The sequence below is a fragment of the Vigna angularis genome, chromosome 7 (assembly GCF_016808095.1).
Source record: "Vigna angularis cultivar LongXiaoDou No.4 chromosome 7, ASM1680809v1, whole genome shotgun sequence".
Taxonomy (NCBI): domain Eukaryota; kingdom Viridiplantae; phylum Streptophyta; class Magnoliopsida; order Fabales; family Fabaceae; genus Vigna; species Vigna angularis.
This window is the reverse complement of record NC_068976.1, coordinates 24920476-24939226: the sequence shown is the minus strand read 5'-3', so window position 1 is coordinate 24939226 and position 18751 is coordinate 24920476. Positions and strand designations below refer to the sequence as shown.

At 29.3% G+C, this 18751-nt stretch overlaps 1 long non-coding RNA gene across 1 annotated transcript; it reads right to left on the bottom strand.

Annotated features, from left to right (window-relative positions):
- Window positions 1-4968: 4968 nt before the first annotated feature.
- Window positions 4969-5671, bottom strand: LOC128197662 (uncharacterized). The gene is made up of 3 exons (XR_008250287.1): window positions 5561-5671; window positions 5353-5479; window positions 4969-5240 (listed from the first exon to the last, which is right to left on the bottom strand). It is a non-coding gene; the product is annotated as an uncharacterized LOC128197662 (long non-coding RNA).
- Between the last annotated feature and the right edge of the window lie 13080 nt (window positions 5672-18751).

Here is an 18751-nt window from a genome sequence, read left to right as displayed (position 1 = left end):
TTTAAACATGTTTGGTTTGATATTATTATATAAAACTTTTTTTGTTTATCAAATTGTTTTTTGGTGAGAGATGAAGAAAATACTTGGAAATATATAAAAGAACGAGATTTAAGTTTTTTCATAATTTTGGGAAGAAAAATAATTGTGTAGATAAGTTGAATTTTAAGGATTAGAAAATAAAATTAATTATGTTTTATGATATTATGTCATATAATATTGTTTTTAATACCTTTTACATAATTGGTATAAATTTCTTATGTTTAAAGTTATTTAACTTTTTTATGGGAATTTATTATGTATTTTTTGGGCATAAGTTTGGTTTAGTCTTTTCAGATTTTTTTTTGTTATTATTTTTTTATATAATAACAAATGATTGATATATTTTAAAATATTAGTCTAACTGAAATGTCATAGTACATAGTATATCTAACATGAGTTTTATATATATATATATATATATATATATATATATATATATATATATATATATATAAATCATAAATGAGACACTATTATATATCAAACTTTTAACCATAGTTAAAATACTTTCTGTAACATTTCAATTCAATAATTTTCAACTATATATATATATATATATATATATATATATATATATATATATATATATATATATAAAGACACTGTATAGCTAAAGGTATTATTATATTTATTTAAGAATATAATAAAGTTTTTTAAGAAGAGAACATAAACATGACTACATGATCTATACCTTACCCTGGTGCACCACTCATCCTACGTTGGATCCACTACTACTTTCACATTTATTCACGTTATAATCATTACAAAGAGAACACATAAAAAAACAAACACAGAAAAGAAAATAAACTTATGTACAAAAAATTTGATCGAAAAAAAAATTATAGTATACCAATTTATCGACTGTAAACATATATATAAGATACAATAATTCATATACTTACACAAAAAATTCACACTAAAATTTTCACATTCAGTTCAATATATGTGGATACTTGTAGTGGTATCAATGCTCTATAGAATCATAAACAAAAATATTATCATCCTACCACCTACAAAGTTAATCTTTTTCGCGCGCTTAAGACTAATAATCTACATAGTATAATATTTAAAAACAAATAACTCACAAATATATATATATATATATATATATATGTTTTTAAATAACTCACAAATATATATGTGTGTGAATTGTTTCTATATCTACTCAAATTATTAAAGTGATCATTACAAACTAAGAGAACACATAAACAAACAAACACAAAAGAAAGTGTAAATTAATGTACAAAGATATGATAAAAAAATAAAATCATAATATACCAATTTATCAACTATAAACATATACAACATACATACAGCATGTACTTACACAAAAAATTAACACTCGGGAGACCATATTTTCACATAGAATTCAACGTAGCATACACTTGTAGTGTATACAATACTAAAATTATTTATAAAACACCATTGTTGACTACTATTAACAGATTAATATATATATATATATATATATATATATTTATTGTTTAAGAAATTGAAAAGACGTAAAAGAAAAACATGCTGCTAATACTTCTTCGCCATAAATATTTAACGAAATATATTTACATAACACAATTCCATAACAATCGTTTTCCCGTCAACACTCCATGAAATACATTGGTGTTAAAGCTTCATACTTGTAGATTACTGAAAGAAACTTTTGTATTAGAAAAAAACTGTGACTGTGAATTCAGTTTTACCATCCATTAATAGGGACTAGACAACGACGTGTTCCTATCAACACCATTGAACAAATAAGGTGGTGAGAAATTAAGGAGAAAGGGACTTGAATTTGGAAAGGTAGGAAGGTGCATGCAGCAATTACTAAATATAACAGTGTCAAAGTGAAGTGAATGATGTTACAACCATGTTGAGATCATAAAATCAACAACGTGGAATTCCCTCCCCCTGGTCTTCTAACGTTTCATGTCCTCATTTTTTAACTCAACCTTTTGAATGTCTTGTTTGAAATACGACATTTGTGTATTTACATACTTATTTTAAATTATTTTTATTTTATGTAAAATTAAATATTAATGAGTGATTCAATGAATAAAATGATATATTCAACAAACACATAATTGTTAGAATATATTTTAATATCATATTAAAAAGTTGATTTTAAACTTAACTTAATCTTAAAAAACTAATTTATAAAATAAGGATTATACTCAAATATATACTCTAAATTATTTTTATCTTTTGGTTAATGAAAACCTTCAACCATAAATATTTTATTAACATATAGAGAATTACTAAAAATAATAAAAAGGAAAAAGAAATTATTTAATATCGATCGCTTTCTTGCATTAATGCGATGCCGACATGAGTGGGGATGAAGATAACTGGGCACTTGGAGTTGAGAATGAGACACAGAGATTCAATTTCCAGTATTATCTTTTCTTCTTCTGCACCAATGAATGTTGGGAAGACTTTTATGAATTGCCTAATTCTACTGTACTGCTATCAAAATAAAGAGTTTGACTCCACGTTTTCAATGCGTTAAAATAAGATTCATCAAAATATGACTATAAGAGTACTATAATTCCACTAACATCAACCACTGATACATTGAGGAGTGGTGCATTAAGACTATATATTCAATCTTTGGCAGCTTTCATCAGTTTAGGTGTCATCATTTAATTAATCTCTATTTTTTTTTGGGAGGGAAACTTTAATTTCTTATGCCCCACACTTACCCCACCAAATTTACTTATTTAAAACATTTAATTCGTGACTAATTTATATTTCAAATGAATTGAATGATTGAAAACTTAGAGTATAATACGATTTGGGAGGAAAATAATAGTACTTTTTATTTTTCTTTTTTACTCTAATTGATAAAAAAAATGTTTAAATATTTCGTTTTCAAATTATTTTAAAAATACATATATTTATGTCTATGTTAAACTATATGACTATTTTGTCATGCGTTTTATGAGTCCTGATCATTTCCAGTAAATAATATGTAAATTATAATATATATTTTTTTATGAAAAAATAATATTTTGCATGACTTTTATATGCAAGAATGAAATAGGGTATTTAGTTTAATTTAAGATTAAACACAATTTTAAAAAATAGATTGAGAACAAAAATCATATTTAACTGATAAAAATTATATAAATTATATCGTCTCATAATTGTAATTTTGTCCAATTGTTGAGGAAACTTAGGTAAAATATATGCTTTAGTTTAAATTATCATGTTAGATGTAAAAAACCATTACACATATAAAACGTGTCTTGCCTTGTTAATTTGAGAAACTACACGACTCACTTAAAATGTATGTTTTATTTTTTTTAAAATAAGATTTATTTTTGAAATAATTCATTTTAAACATTGTTAATATTGACATTCAACTATAATACCTTAAAACTTATAAATTATTTGTGATAATATGAAATTCTATTAAAATAAATAAAAGAAAATAAACAAATACAAATCATGAAAGACTATACTAAATCTTTGATAGAAATTACACTGTATAAATATAAATAAACTAACTTATTACAAAATAAAAATATAAATAAATATATAGAGATAAAATATTAAACTATTTAAACTTTTATCTATAAAAAGTGTATTACATACAGCAAAAATCCGTATATAAGACCCAAAATCCGTATATAATACGTGTTTATATACGGATTACATACGGGCAAAAATCCATATATAATACCGTCGTAGCTAGGTTTATATACAGATTTATTCGTATATAACTTATATATGGAAATTATATACGGATATATCCGTATATAACTTATATACGAAAATTATATACGGATATATCCGTATATAACTTATATACGGATAAATCCGTATATAATGGTTTAAGAAGAGCTAAATAAATACCCTGTATATAGTAGTTCTCCATGCACAATATACAAGCAGACCTGGACATTATAGTGAACATTCACCATTGTTATAAGCAAACCTGGACATTATACATTGCACATTGACATATAAATTCAATAAGGTTTTCAGATACACTTAATCCACAAAGGAAACATTGTATATGAATACATAAATATTGTTTACATCAATATAACTGCAAGAATAAACATTAAGTAAGTTCATAAACAGATTGTAGTTATGGTTGTAAATAAGTTCAACAGTAATGGAAATAAGTTCTATAAAATGCCTAATAATGCATGTAATCATTTCCATCTTGTGGTTGTTCATCTGGTGGTTGCTGGTGTGGTGGTTGCTGTTCTGGAGGTTGTTGTTCTTGTTGGACATTATTGGATACTTCATTTTGAACTTGAGGATTTTGAAGGTTTAAAAAGTCTTGTGCAGCTGCGGCTACTGAAGGCGGAAGGAATGGCAGGAGGACGCCAATAAAGCCTTCAAACTTTTGAAGCTGCTGACCATATTGTTGTAACTGCGATTTGAGGTTAACAATTTCTTCTGAATTTTGTGGTTGAGCAGTAGAAGAGGCCTGTGTCTGTTGGATGTAACTATCAACACAGTCATCTTGGGAAGTGACATTTCCAATGCCGTATACGCGTCCCTTGTATTTTCCACCAGCAGCCTCTAACCAACATCGGTTTCTCAATCTTTCCTCCTCCGCAGGGTCTAGAGGAGAAGATGTTGAGACACCAACAGATGCAGTCTCAGATCTTATTTGAGAAAATTTTGCAACAAATTGTTCCTGTTAAATGAATAAATATTATCATTACACATGAGGTTTAAAAACCGAAAATTTATAATGTGATAGAGTTAGTACAAACTTACATGGGTCCGCCTAGACCTTTCGTCCACAAATTCCCCTGTTGATTGACAAATATGTGTCTGCTGAAATATTTAATCAACATGCACAGACCGACCAAGCTCTTGTGACTGCAAACAAAAGGAGTTGTTAATAAATATTTGTAAAGTTTATGATTACAAATATAAGAAAAAAAATGTACAAGTTATATACCAAACGAATAGCATGCTCATGCATGCTTATAGATCCTCCAGTGTGCAAACAACCACCCTTTTCAGATGTCCGATTCTTCTTTGCCGTTTCACACTTTTGTCTATAAAGTGGCATGTTCCACTTTTCCAAAAGAGCATTCCAAGTATCGTCCCCCAGCCAATCAGGTCTTTTTCCTAGAGTTCTAGCTTTTTTATACATCTCTGAGAGTCTATGAGATGCCTTGGTGTGATAATTTTTTTTTTACCTTTTCCTCATCTTCAGGCTTCCATGAAACCCTTCTCTGTTATATTAGAAATAATAGGTTTGAATAAGTAAACAAGTTCAAAGTATAAATTAAATGTAGGACACCAACTATTGACTTTGTAACAGGATTGGGAATGAAAAGTGTTTACCTTAAAACGTTCGAAGAAGACATCTCTGGTTGACTTAGGGATTGAGCCCCATGTTAGCCATGGCTCATCAAACTGTTCCTTGATGGTGGTTGTGATTGCCTTCGATGCAGTTTTTGTAGGATAAAACCTAAAACAAAATTAAACTCAAACATTACAATAATACAACAATGAATTGTCTATATATTAATTGAGTTAATTTTTTTCTTACCCTCCTCCAACGGGTGTAATCATTGGACGACTATTGGAACATTCTTCCACGTAATTGGCGGCTGAACTAGAATGTGGATCTGCATCCTCTATACCAGGTGATGGTACAATATTTCTGGGAGTTGATGGGTTAGAACCAACATTGGGAGAGAGTGAAGCCATTCGATGAGGAGGCACTTGGTATGGAGTGGGTGTCAAGCCAGGCACTTGTATCGGAGGTGGAAGAGATGTACCAATAGAGGTAGGTGTAGATGTAGGAACTTGATGTGCAGAGGGATGAGTTTTTATACAGAGGTGCTCTCTCGGTTTTCTCTTGGTAGAAATAGGTTTCAATGTGACTATGGGAAAGGAGGGAAGTTGAAATAGTAAATTGGGTGAAATCTCTATAAAAAGTTATGATTTCTACTGTCATAAGCCAGAAGTTAGAGAGTTGTTACCTTGTGAAAAGTGGTTCTTCAATATGAAAGTTGAGTGCTCCAAGTTTTAGCTAGTTGTGCATTTCTTTACGAGTCAGTTTATATATTTTAGTAGTGTTTATTATTCATGCATTCTAGTTTCTTAACACTACTCTGAGAATACCTTTTGGAAGTACATTGCATATTAAAAGTACTTATTTCGGTCATATTTTTTTATAAGTTTTCATGGTTAACAAAACAACAAAGCGCTAAAATTTTAGTTTCTTATAATTGACACTTACATTCTTCTTATGCTACATTTTAGGGGAAATATATTGACTAAAGTTTAATGGGACAGGAGGCTTTACCATAGAAGGATAGTGTGGTATGATATGGTCAAGTGGTGAAAGATGTTAAAATCTTTTCCTAATATTCTGACAATACAGTCAACACTTATGGATTGAACCTCTACACTCAATTATTTCTTCACTATGGGTCGACATTGGAGAATTGAACTTTTAATACTTAAATGAAATGACTCCTAAACAATATCAGAGGAGCAGTTGGAGCGGTCTTCTAATATTTCCTATATGGGTGTTGGATTTAAAAAGGAGGTTATGTCATATTTCTTTTTACTACTACATCAAATTCATGAATGTTTTTTTCTTTTTGCCTCAAACATCTTTAGGAGATGATTGTATAACCTTGGTACCTGAAGGTGGTCTTGCTAAAGGAATGTCTATGCCAGGATAAACCATAATTTCCAATATGCCAATATCTGATTTGCTTCCTATGCCTAAAGACCCTCATATAATGCCAACAGGTCTTAATGGTCAGACTGATTCATCAGATCGCACACAATATAACTCAATGGAAGATCTTGGGTCAAGACGTGGTACTAACACAATATAACAGATTATAAAACATGTACTAAACCACATCATTTCCACTAACAACCGAGACACACAACAAACAATTGTACTAAAATAGACGGTCATCATGAGAAGACAATACCCATTTTCAATCATATCAATTAAACACAAACCCAAGTCTAATGAATTAATACCTACCAGGTGCAGAAGGCAATTGGAGCTCCACCTTATCTCTTCCAACGGGAACAAACCAAGCTAGGGTTTCAAAAATTGGGATTTCCAACCTCCAAAGAAACAAGAACAATAATCGGTCAATGTAACATTATAGATATTATGAAAATGAAGCAAATTTGGATTACTTACCAGATCAAGGTTTCAACTAACCATGGAGGTCGTCCTACAGTGTTTGCTGAACGTGATTGTTTCGGCAGGCAACGACGCACAACCACATTTAGGGAAAACGCTTCCAAGCCCTTTAGTGTGTTCGATAGAAGAGCCTTTCACTGCGTTCGACAGAGGAGACTTCAAGTTAGGCTTCGAGAGAGGTTCAAGTAGGAGCAATAGCATAGAGAAGAATGCTCCATGAGGGAGAATAAGCCTCAACGAGGGAGAAGGTTGTAGTGAGTAAGGAAGATTAATGACGAGAAGGAGGCATAGGTAGGAGTGGAGAAGGACGAATAGCTAGGGCTCGAGAAGGGGAGAATCTTGGCTCGAGGGAGGGAGGGAGAAAAGTGATACAAGAGTCAGGTTCTATATTATTTAGTTTTATTTTTTAATTATTAATTATCTCCATATCCGTATAAAAAATCAGCGGGTAAATATTTTGTCAACTTACATACGGTCTTACATACGGACCTATCCCTGGAAAAGTTCCCGCTAACACGCGCCAATTTTACCCACTGATATTATATACAGATAATCCGTATATAACATTTTACCCCATTATATACGGATTTTTCCGTATGTACGGTTATTCCACAGATCCGTATATAACATTCGTATATAACATCCCTATTATATATGGATGAAAATCCGTATATAATAATCTGTATATAATTGCTATTTTTCTTGTAGTGTAAATAACAGTCAAATTAAGTAATTTATTATCTCAATAATTTCTAAAAATACAAATACGGACGCTATATATTCTTCTAAAACTCCAGAACACATTTATTTTAAAAATCATAAGAAATTATTAAAGTAGAATTATTATCCAACCAAAATTATTGAAATCCTTCTATCCAAATATTTTCCAAAACATAAATAGAAGAGAGATGTAATTTATAGTGCTTCTTATATGTATTGCCATATTTAAGCCATATTGTAACATCCCAAAATACAGTAATCACCATATAATAGAATTAATTACATTTAACAGTAAAACAATGCAGTCTTACACTAAGATTAGAGTTCATAAACCAAAAGGCTTTAATTACAGAATTCCATACATTAATTCAGGACTAATAGAAGTTCGGGACGAACGGTTTTACAAAATCAAATAACCGAACGTTCAAAAATTAAAAAAAACTAACATCTAAACTAAACGAACACTTTAGGGCTCGGCTTTGACTTCCACGTATACCAGGTTTTCTTCTTCGATAACGTCTTCTAGCAATGCCTCGCCTTCTGCTCACATCCACACGGATGATCATTGCAATGACAGGACGGACGTACAAGGACGAGACAACACAAGGAAAAACGAAGGGTAAGCTTATGTAATTTAATTCATACATCAACATTTAAATCAAACATTCCAAACACACAAGAATATTTCAACATATATAATCATCCAAAAACTATCACTAGACGGACCGTCCGGACTGTATGAATCTGCGTAGCTACAGGCGTCCTTGCACCCGGGTGATGTAGTAACTGGAATAATCACATCAGCTGCCACCCGAGGTTAGCCCTATCCAAAGTACCCCTAAGGACTAGAACCTCCTGCCGTTCCCACACATGACCTACCCTCCTCTACGTGAGGACAAGTACTCACGGAACATCAGGATGAACAGCCAGCATTAGCATGCCCACAGTCATATTTTACAAAATTCCATAGTCATATTCATCCATACATGAGTCGTTCCTCCCTGGAACGCTCGTTCAAAAATCCACAATCATTATTTCATCTCATATACTGTTTGTTCATTATCATTCTTCACTTTAACCTCATTTTCGTCTTTCATTACAGTTACATAAAATAACGAGCGTTCAGTCCTCTTCATAACGAGGACGAACGTGAAAAACTAGACCGAGAGATTCTCGTTTCAGAACCGAATAAAACCGACACATCAGATTTACCGAACGTCATTTTCTACTCGAATCAGTTGAATGAACTGACTCTAGGAAGATCAAATCATTACTCAAAGAATAATTTAAGTAGGAAGGCTCTAGGCCGAATCCAAAATAGATAAAGACCCTCAAGACGTTTAGATGACCATACCGAGAATAATTTAATTATAAAGGCCGACTGCCAGTCAATGACCGAACGCGGTACACAGATTTAATGAAATTTGGACGAACGCTATTTCCACCCGTTTGGTAATTTAATACTAGGACGAGCGTTTCGGTATAAGACTGAGCGCCACTCATAACGAACGCTTTGAGTCGAGACCCATCGTAGACTTGTACTCAGAATAGAAATAGAATTAAAGGTAATACGAGATGGTGAAGATAGAATTTAGAAATGACTAAGTGTCCAAAGGTATAATTATAAACTTCTCAACTCCTTACGTAACACTCGGGCATCTACGTTCGGCCGAACGCTCAAATGTAGCACTAATAAAAGAGGGCGTTCGTCCTCAACTAGGATTCTTTCCGAATGAAAGAATCCCTTACCAAATCATTTTCATTGGAAAACCGAACGGTCAAAGACCGTCCAGTAACGTACGTACACAATCATAAGGGGTATTTCTTATCATAGTCAATATTATCAAATTTCAATTTTAACATATAGTCTCACCCATCTACAATCATACTATATTCAAATAATCATATCTTATATCATCAAATCACAGAAATCTCATACATTTCATGCATCATAACATAGCATCATAAATTTTCATATCCAATCAATTCAACGAACGTTCATGCAACACATAGTCATATAAATTAAATTAATAAGCTTCCCTTACCCGGATTCGTGACTGAAATGTTCTATACGCAAGATTTTGGTTCGTCCGCTTACAGCTTTCTATCCTCACGATCACTTAACAATTCCAACTTAATCTAAACACATGAAAATCGAAATACTTAAACTACACCCTTGCATGCAGCCAAAACTTGGTTTTGCATGAAACCTAAGAACGAACAACTAAGGGAAGAAACTTACCAGCTTCAAACTTGCACTTGTTCGGTTTAAGAGAAAGCTTAGGACGCCGGGATCACTTCTATGGTTTCTGAAAGTTGATCAGAGAAGAGGAAAATGAATTACAGTAAAGAGAAGAGGAAAGCTTTCTAGAGAGAAGGAGGAGGAAATGAAAAGTCAGTTTTTCAGGAGGAAGAAGGGTGCATGCAGAGAGTGGGAAGAAGTGTTTCAGAAAATCATTTTTCTTCCCAAGACAAAACGAACGTGCACCCTCATACGGACACCTGTCTCCCACTACTGATTTTTGAACTTTCTGTTCTTGACACATGGCGTCAGTGTGCAGAGTTTGGGAATGCGTTTTAAATGGTCTGAGGAGGGTTTTGGGTGCATTAAATGAGATTTGGCAGGTGGATTTTTGGGTTACATTTCCAAGGTCTTACACATATAATCTATGACTCGTTTAAAGCATGGTGATTACATCAACATCGTAATTCTTTATTAAGATAACAACGTAAAGCCATCAAATATTAGTTTAAGTGATTTTTTATTTTTTGAAAGATATTTTAATTCCAATTTAAGATAAATTTTATTTAAAGAAATATACATAGTTTAAGCGATAGTGCATTTGCCTAAAGTGACCAACAAATATTTCCTCAAAAAGATTTGTGACGTTGAATTTCAATTTTGTGATGACATCACGCTTTTCGTCACACTTTTTATTAGAAATATATTTGTGAAGAAACTTTAGTTATGATAAAACTTTTCCAACGTAAAATATTTTTTTAATAGTAGTCTTCCATAAATAAAATTATCTGATGTAAAAATGTTGTATAATAGATAAATGTTTGAAGCTGTGAATTTTTTTATCCATATAATCCAAATCTTTTGGTATTTGTGTATTAAAATTGATCTTGTAATACTCATATTAATAAAATAAACTAAATAGCTTAAACTAACTTAATTTGTGGAAAAAAAAAGTATCATGCTCAAAACAGACTTTTTAAATAAAACAAATTTGAGTTTAACTAATTTACGTAGATTTAAATCTCTTTTTTTATTCTTCAAATTTACACTGATTCATTTTTAATATTAAAATATTTATTTTTTATAAAATCCTTATAATTGAGAAATAATCCATTTCATATATAATATATATATACCAAAGGAAATTTTAGAAGAAGATGACCCTTTAAATTAAGACAATAAAAGTCCCTGGATTTAACAAGAGCTTACATTATTTAAAGAAGATATGAGTTAAAACTCGTACAAGGGTTTTTATATAAGTTATTTTTTACATTTTATTTTGACTCTTAAATTGGAATATATTAAGATAAAAAATAATGTTTTTTTCATTTCGGTTATAGAACGAAACAAAAATTTTAATACTAAACTTCATTTGTCTCTAAAACTAAAACATAAACAATAATAACTATAATAAATAAAGAAATAGATTTCATTTCTCAAAAACTCTAGTACAAAAAGAGCCTTTTAAGTCTCTCAATTTAAGTCTGTTTTCAAAATAATAAACTTAATAAATGTGCGGTGCACTTTTGTTATTTTAAATCTCTTAATCTTATAACAGACTTAAATTTTTATTTTAAATCTGTTAAAATACAGACAGACTTAATTTTTGTATATGTTAAGTTTTCTACCAGACTTAAATTAACATTTTAATTTTTTTCAAATAAAAAAAGACTTTAATTTTATGAGTTAAACTTCGAACAGACTTAAATCCATCTTTAACCTACTTTTTCTTTATATCTATCTTTAACCTAATTTTTCTTCACAGAAACATCACACTTCTTTCTCCACCTTCTCCCACCTTGAGAGATTTGCCTCAGTGTCCAAAGGCACAAATGTCATAGCCTCCGCCTTGAAGTCTTGTCTCTCCTTCCGAGTCGTTGTCACTGTCACCGCTCTCGTTGTCGCTGGTGCCGCTCCCGTCGCCGCGGTTGCCGCCACTCCTGTCGCCGCTGTTGCGGTTTTAGATTTTAATTTATGTTATAGTGATTTTTAGGTTTAAGAATTTTTAGGGTTTTATGGTTTCTTGGGAGTGATTACTAATTACTCCAATTTCTCTTCCTCTATTTCTAATTTGTATTACATTATGTAAAGAATGTGATTGGATTTATGGGTTCTTAGTGTATTTTTTTATTGTTAAGATTAATTGAATTGAGAGAATGATTACTTGTATTATATTCCAATTTCATCTTTATTGTGTATGGAAATTTATATAAGAAAGATGAATTTTCTGGTGGTGGATTGAGGTGGTAATGGAATATATATTGGATTTGTAAATTTTGGATGAAAAATTTAAGTTTGTTGATTCACAACAGAGTTAAAATTTAAGTCTGTTGCTTAATAACAGATTTAAAATCTAAGTCTGCCGAATCTAAGTCTGTTCTAAAACAGATTTAAAAAACTCAAAATAACAAGCTTAAAAAACCTATTTTGAAATAACCAAAAGCTATTTGATTATAAGTTTCGAAAACCTATAATGCTATTTAAAAAAGATATATTTTTATTGAATAATCTCATACTATATTAAACAATGAAAATGAAACTAAAACTTAATACTAGATGAACCCAAAAAAAAATTCAGAACTAGTATTGAAATATAAATTTTTATATTTTATGAAATAAATCAAATATTTCATCGTATCATTTTTAGAGTTTAGAGACATACAAAATTGAGAACATAATTTTAAACAATTTACTATAGAAAAACACTCAATTAAACAAATAAAAACAACGAACTTGAACAATCAACATATTTAATCTCTTTAAATATAATGATGAACAATGAACATATTTAATCTCTTTAAATATAATGATGAGAAAGAAACATGCGAATGAAATAAACAAACGAAAAAAAACTAAGAGAGAAAACAAGAAGAAAAACCGAAAATAAATAACAAATATGAAGAATTTGCAATAAAATGAGTCTAAAATAGAAAATTAACTTTTCTAAAAGTTTAATACTATTAAATACAACTTCAACTTATTAAATAAATACTTTTAATTATTTGAAAGCGATAATATTAATAGTGTTTAAGATATTTTATAGTTGACTATACAAAAGTTAAAGTATCTTATTTATTAATTAAACCCAAAGCCAATACCTAAAAATTCCTAATTTAATAAAGCGCACAATACTTTAATTAGGTATTAACTAGAAGTCTATTTAAATAATTAAGGATTTTTCACCCTGCTTTTCTTTTATGGATATACATATAGTGACAATGCATAGTGGTCTAGCCTATAGTCTATTTCGCATTTGACCTTTTGAAACGGACTCAATTAAATAAGATTTGTCGATTTATGTGTTCGTTTTAAAAAAAAGTTTGTTCATAATTAAATTGTATGTTTGTAGGTTGGTATGCGCAAATATAAAAAAAAATTAAAAAAAAGTTATACTTTTATAATTTTTAATCTCAAATTTAAATATTTTTTAAAAATAAAAATTTCAGTGTAACAATTAAAAAATATATTCAGAAATAACTATTTAACATAGAAATAAACAAGAAAATATGTTATAGAAAATAGACTATAAAATAAATTTGATATGTATAGTTATAAATATGTAACATTCATAAAATAATAACTAAAAATATTTAGTTATTTAACTCAAAACATAAAAATAAAAATTAATCAAGATTATAGGACCAACTTGTACAAGGTGACGAAATTAAATATCCATTCCTACTTACTTTTTTTTTTCTTAATACCTACCATCCCCGCTTGGCCCATGTGTCCCATTTTCATCCTTAAATATATACCTTTACTTGTTATTACTAATTTCCTTAATTAAAGATAAATTGTCTCACGTCAATATCAATTAAAACAGGGTCAAGTTTGATCTGATTCTTAACCCAACAATATTAGTATAGTTTTAGAATTTGCACCGTTATAATTATTTTCAGTTAGGAGTTATTAAGTATAACAACCCAAACAATAATTATGATTATAATTTGCTACCAATGTAGAATATGGGTACCCCTTTTCTAATGACAATTTTTCTGATACAAAAGACACCAATTTAGATGATGCTAAGTGCCCTATGAAAAAAAGAGACAGTCCGTATATGAATAAATTAAACACCAATTTATTGTCTTTATTACTAGCAACTTTAATTAAACCTATATATGCCGAACTTCACTTTTTAAAATTGTTTAAGTATAATAAGTAATTTTAAATTTAGGTGCTCGAGACATAATTATGTTTATAAAATATTATCTACACTGGTTTTATTCAATTTAAACAACCTTTCTCTGATAATGTATAAATCTATTTGTCATAAAAGGATAAAAAGAAACATCTGCAGTGACTAATATATTGTCGTTATATAAAAAGACAGATTAAAATGTTGAATGGACAAAATAATTGGCCCTAACATATCTTTTGGGAGAGTTGAAAAAATATACTATAGTATTACTTGCTGGTTGAGCTGTGTCGAGAATTTATTAGCTTGTGTCAAATCGAAAATAGACTAAATTAAAGTCACGATCGTTAAGCTGTTAACAACAAGAACAAAATTCTGATATAGTATTTTCTGCAGAGACCATGATTCCATTATTTAATGATACATTGGGTTAACAAGAGGCTACGTTCATCTCCCCAACGCGTAGAAAAACAAAAAAATGCTGATAACGTAACAACACTAACACCTCTATTGTGTTCACTGTTGTTAATACAAGACAATTGCATCCGATGCAACAAATTCATCACATAATGCATGCATTTGGAGGGTTCATCTTATCTTTTTATCTTCTTGTCATTATACGACCAAATCTGTTTCTTCCTGAGAAGACATCTGCACCAAAAATATTAATTTTAGCAAAATTGAGCAATTTTTCAGACTTTCAGTTGCTGCTCTTGTGACACTAAATGACCAAGTTCAAGTAACGTATTCATCAGCACAACAAACCATGGAAAATGGCCATAGCATATTCTAGGTGGGAATCCTCGCCAAACATAGACGCAGGAATATTATTGTATATATATATGTACTGCAGTTGACTGCAGAAAAGAACTCAACAACACCATGATCATCACAACTACTACCACAATTTAGAGAAGCCAACAACCTTTTCTTTCTGATATATTGGTGATGTTCTTTCTGATATTTATCATAACCACCACACTCAGAGAAGCTTACACGCTGTTCCTTCTAAGAAAACGTCACTGCTTGAGGTTCTTCTTGTACATAAAATACGTGAAGCTATGAAACAGTATATATAAGGTAATAATAAAGACGAAAAGTTGTTGCTTGCGTTCTTGCTGCTCTTGGAAACATAATTTCAGATTGTTATTTAAACTGTAATACTTCTCAGTCGTGTAAGAATATGCAAGTTCTTTATTATACAACCAAAACTATTTCAGACTAAGTTGAGACTGCATATAGAGTTTGGATGTGAAGAGAATTTCGGAATGAGAAGAAATCCATTGCTAAATACTGGATAATCATTAAGGAAATTATTAAAAAACAAATAGAATAAATTTAATATTACAAGAGGGAAATATAAGTTTTAACACTCCAGGAAATATAAACAAGTTTAATTTTTTTATCAGCATTAAACAATTTAGTTACTCCAACAGACAAAAGTAAATTTAATTATACTACTAAATACTCATAGAAAACTTCTTCAAAATGTATGCAACAAACAGAACATGCTAATTTTATTTTAAAATGCTTAGTCCTTATTCTTTATTTTTATGTAATTTTACACGTGAATTTTATTTACTTAATGGATCGAAAATAATAACTATATATATATATATATATATATATATATATATATATATATATGTGGTTTAATCTGCAGCTATGTAAATTTCAATAACTAATATATTTGTAGAATGTCTTTACTAAGAAAGTATCTGTGTAACTTTTCAACTTAAAAATAATTGAATAACTCATTAATTTTTTAATTTAAAAAACTATGTATCTTTTATATTATTTAGATATAAAAGAAAGGCGGACGCATTGACATGCAAGACATATATTAACTCTATTGTTTTTCGTAAGATGGTTTTGCACTGTTAATCAATTATTAAAAATATTATCATTAGCATGGTTTTGAAAATAATTATAATAAAATACAATAAATTTATGTTATTGGTAATTAGATAGTAGTCTGAATATAAACATTGACATCACTAAACTTTCAGTAACCAATTTTAATAAAAGTATAAAACTTGTTGAATATAGATGATACATATATTAATTGGAAATACATTTTATTTTTATTGAAACTAATTTGTTGTGTCCTCTCCACTTTTATAATTGCATTCCCATATTCTTCCTTTGTATACTTTTAAGGCATGATAGTGGTTGGTTGATGAGTGGGAAGGAAGACACTAATGAAATATTATGGATAAAATGGAGCACTGCGTGCTTGGAAAAGGAATATATTGTGGCTTAGGCATTAAAGGTAGTGACAAATCAACAAAATACTAATAAGAATGTGGCAATGACGTATGTTGCAAGAAAAATGAATTCTTTGACTTAAGTGTTTGAAGCAAAGTATAGATCAATACAAAAGATTTATGTAAGAATGATTTATGTTTTTATTAATTTTCTGTCTTTTATATTAATTTCTCTTTAAAAAATTATTACTAACTGAATCTAAAAAATCGAAAGATTCTCTGTGTTGAATAAATGCAATAAGAACAACTCACGATGGAGACGAGAATAATTGGTTTGGTTCCAATATTAAAATTTCCATCGAACTTCTTTATTTTTATTCAAGTCTTTTGAACTTATTAAAAGTTATGCCTTTGAATTTGAATGAATCTAAAATTTATGGGAGGAGAAAAATGTGATGTATCATAAGAATTAGATACATGAAAATAGGTTTTAACTGATAAGTAAATTCAATTTATCATAAATTTGAATTGAGTTGAAAAAAATTCAATTTTTTTAATATGGATTGAAGTGATTATGATTCATTTAACCTACGAGTTAAATGGATTTGAACAAAAACTCAAAATAGATTCACATGTAACTCATCAACAACAATATTTTATTAGTATTTTTATAATTTTTTTATTACAATTATTTATCACTTCTAATTATATAAAGTTCACAATTTAATCCTTTTAAGTAATAAAATATTATTCAATAATATTTGAATAATTTAGATGTTTAATTTACTTGTTTGTCGAGTTATATAGATTTATGTTTTAATTTTCAACTACTATCTTTATAATAATATTTTAAAGATTAAGTAAAGACTTTGATTTTCATACTTTATAAATAATGGATGAGTGAGAAAACTTTTATTGTACTACAATAAATATATAAGCTAAATTGCAAAACTAAAACATTTGTAAGTGAATCAACCCACCAACTCAACAATTTATGGTCTCTCTTGACTTTCGGTTTGGCTGATCAATCTCGAGCTTCGGTTTAGATTGGTTCATTTTGTCCTTCAACCCAAGATGACCCGTCTTAACCTTTAGTTTGACTGTCCTCTTAGCCTTTGACTGGGAGACTTGTTTTGATACATGTAATACTCTTATATTGTTTAGGAGTTAAGGCCAATACAGTTTAAATATCTCTTATTCTTTCAACTTTCTAAAACACCTTTTAAGAACAACATTAATTGAGAAGAAATTTTAAGCTCCAAAACAAGTAATATCCCAGGTGTTGTAATTAATCATAGTGGTGTCACTCGATATACTTAGGATTAGAACATTAACGTTGTTGGTAAAGATAAAAACTCTCTTCTATCTAGATTGGCGATTTTGTGCCGGTACAAAATGAACAATACCTAGAAGATGTGAGAAAATTTCATTGATATAAAATAAGAAAAACAATTAAAAGAGAAATAAAAAAGTATGTAACAAAAGAAAAAAATTTATAAAACTATAGTATATATATACTAGGTTACCTAGGATATTGTAAATATTTTAGTAATAAGTATTAGGATTGATATAGGAGTGGAGATAAAACAAATATGTATATATCATCTTTATTTTCTTGTCCAATTAAAAAATTATAAATTCTTACACCAAATTAATGATATATGAGTTCAGATAATATTCAATAAGACAACTTTATTTGCTGATTTGTGCATAAGTGATGGAGTAGATGCTGTTTTGAATAATTTCATTTGGCAACTAGCCTCATCAGGTTGTGCTTCGTTAAATGTAATTGCAAATGTTACCTTGAATGTTTCGAAATGAGTTACAACCATTTTACACGAATTACAGTATTGGGTCCATCTATTGCCAAATAAGTGAAAATAAATGGTAGGTTCAAAATCATGCTTCAACGTTAAAAATGTAAAAAACAAGTTGAAAATTCACTAAAAACACAATACTAATAACATATCATCAATTCATAGAAAAAATTAATATTATTTATAACTCAAAATTTTAAAATAAAAAACTTATGAATTATTTTCCATATTCTTTTTTCATTTAATATAAAAATTAAATTTTAATATACATAATTTTTTTCATTCATTCCATGATGGTTGAATGAACTTATGATAGGGAATACATATTTTAATATACATAATTAGAATAAAGTTATCTGTATTTAGTTTGGATAAAGATGAATGGTGAAACCGAGCACTCAAAGTGGTGAGCACCTACATGAATGAACCGAAAAT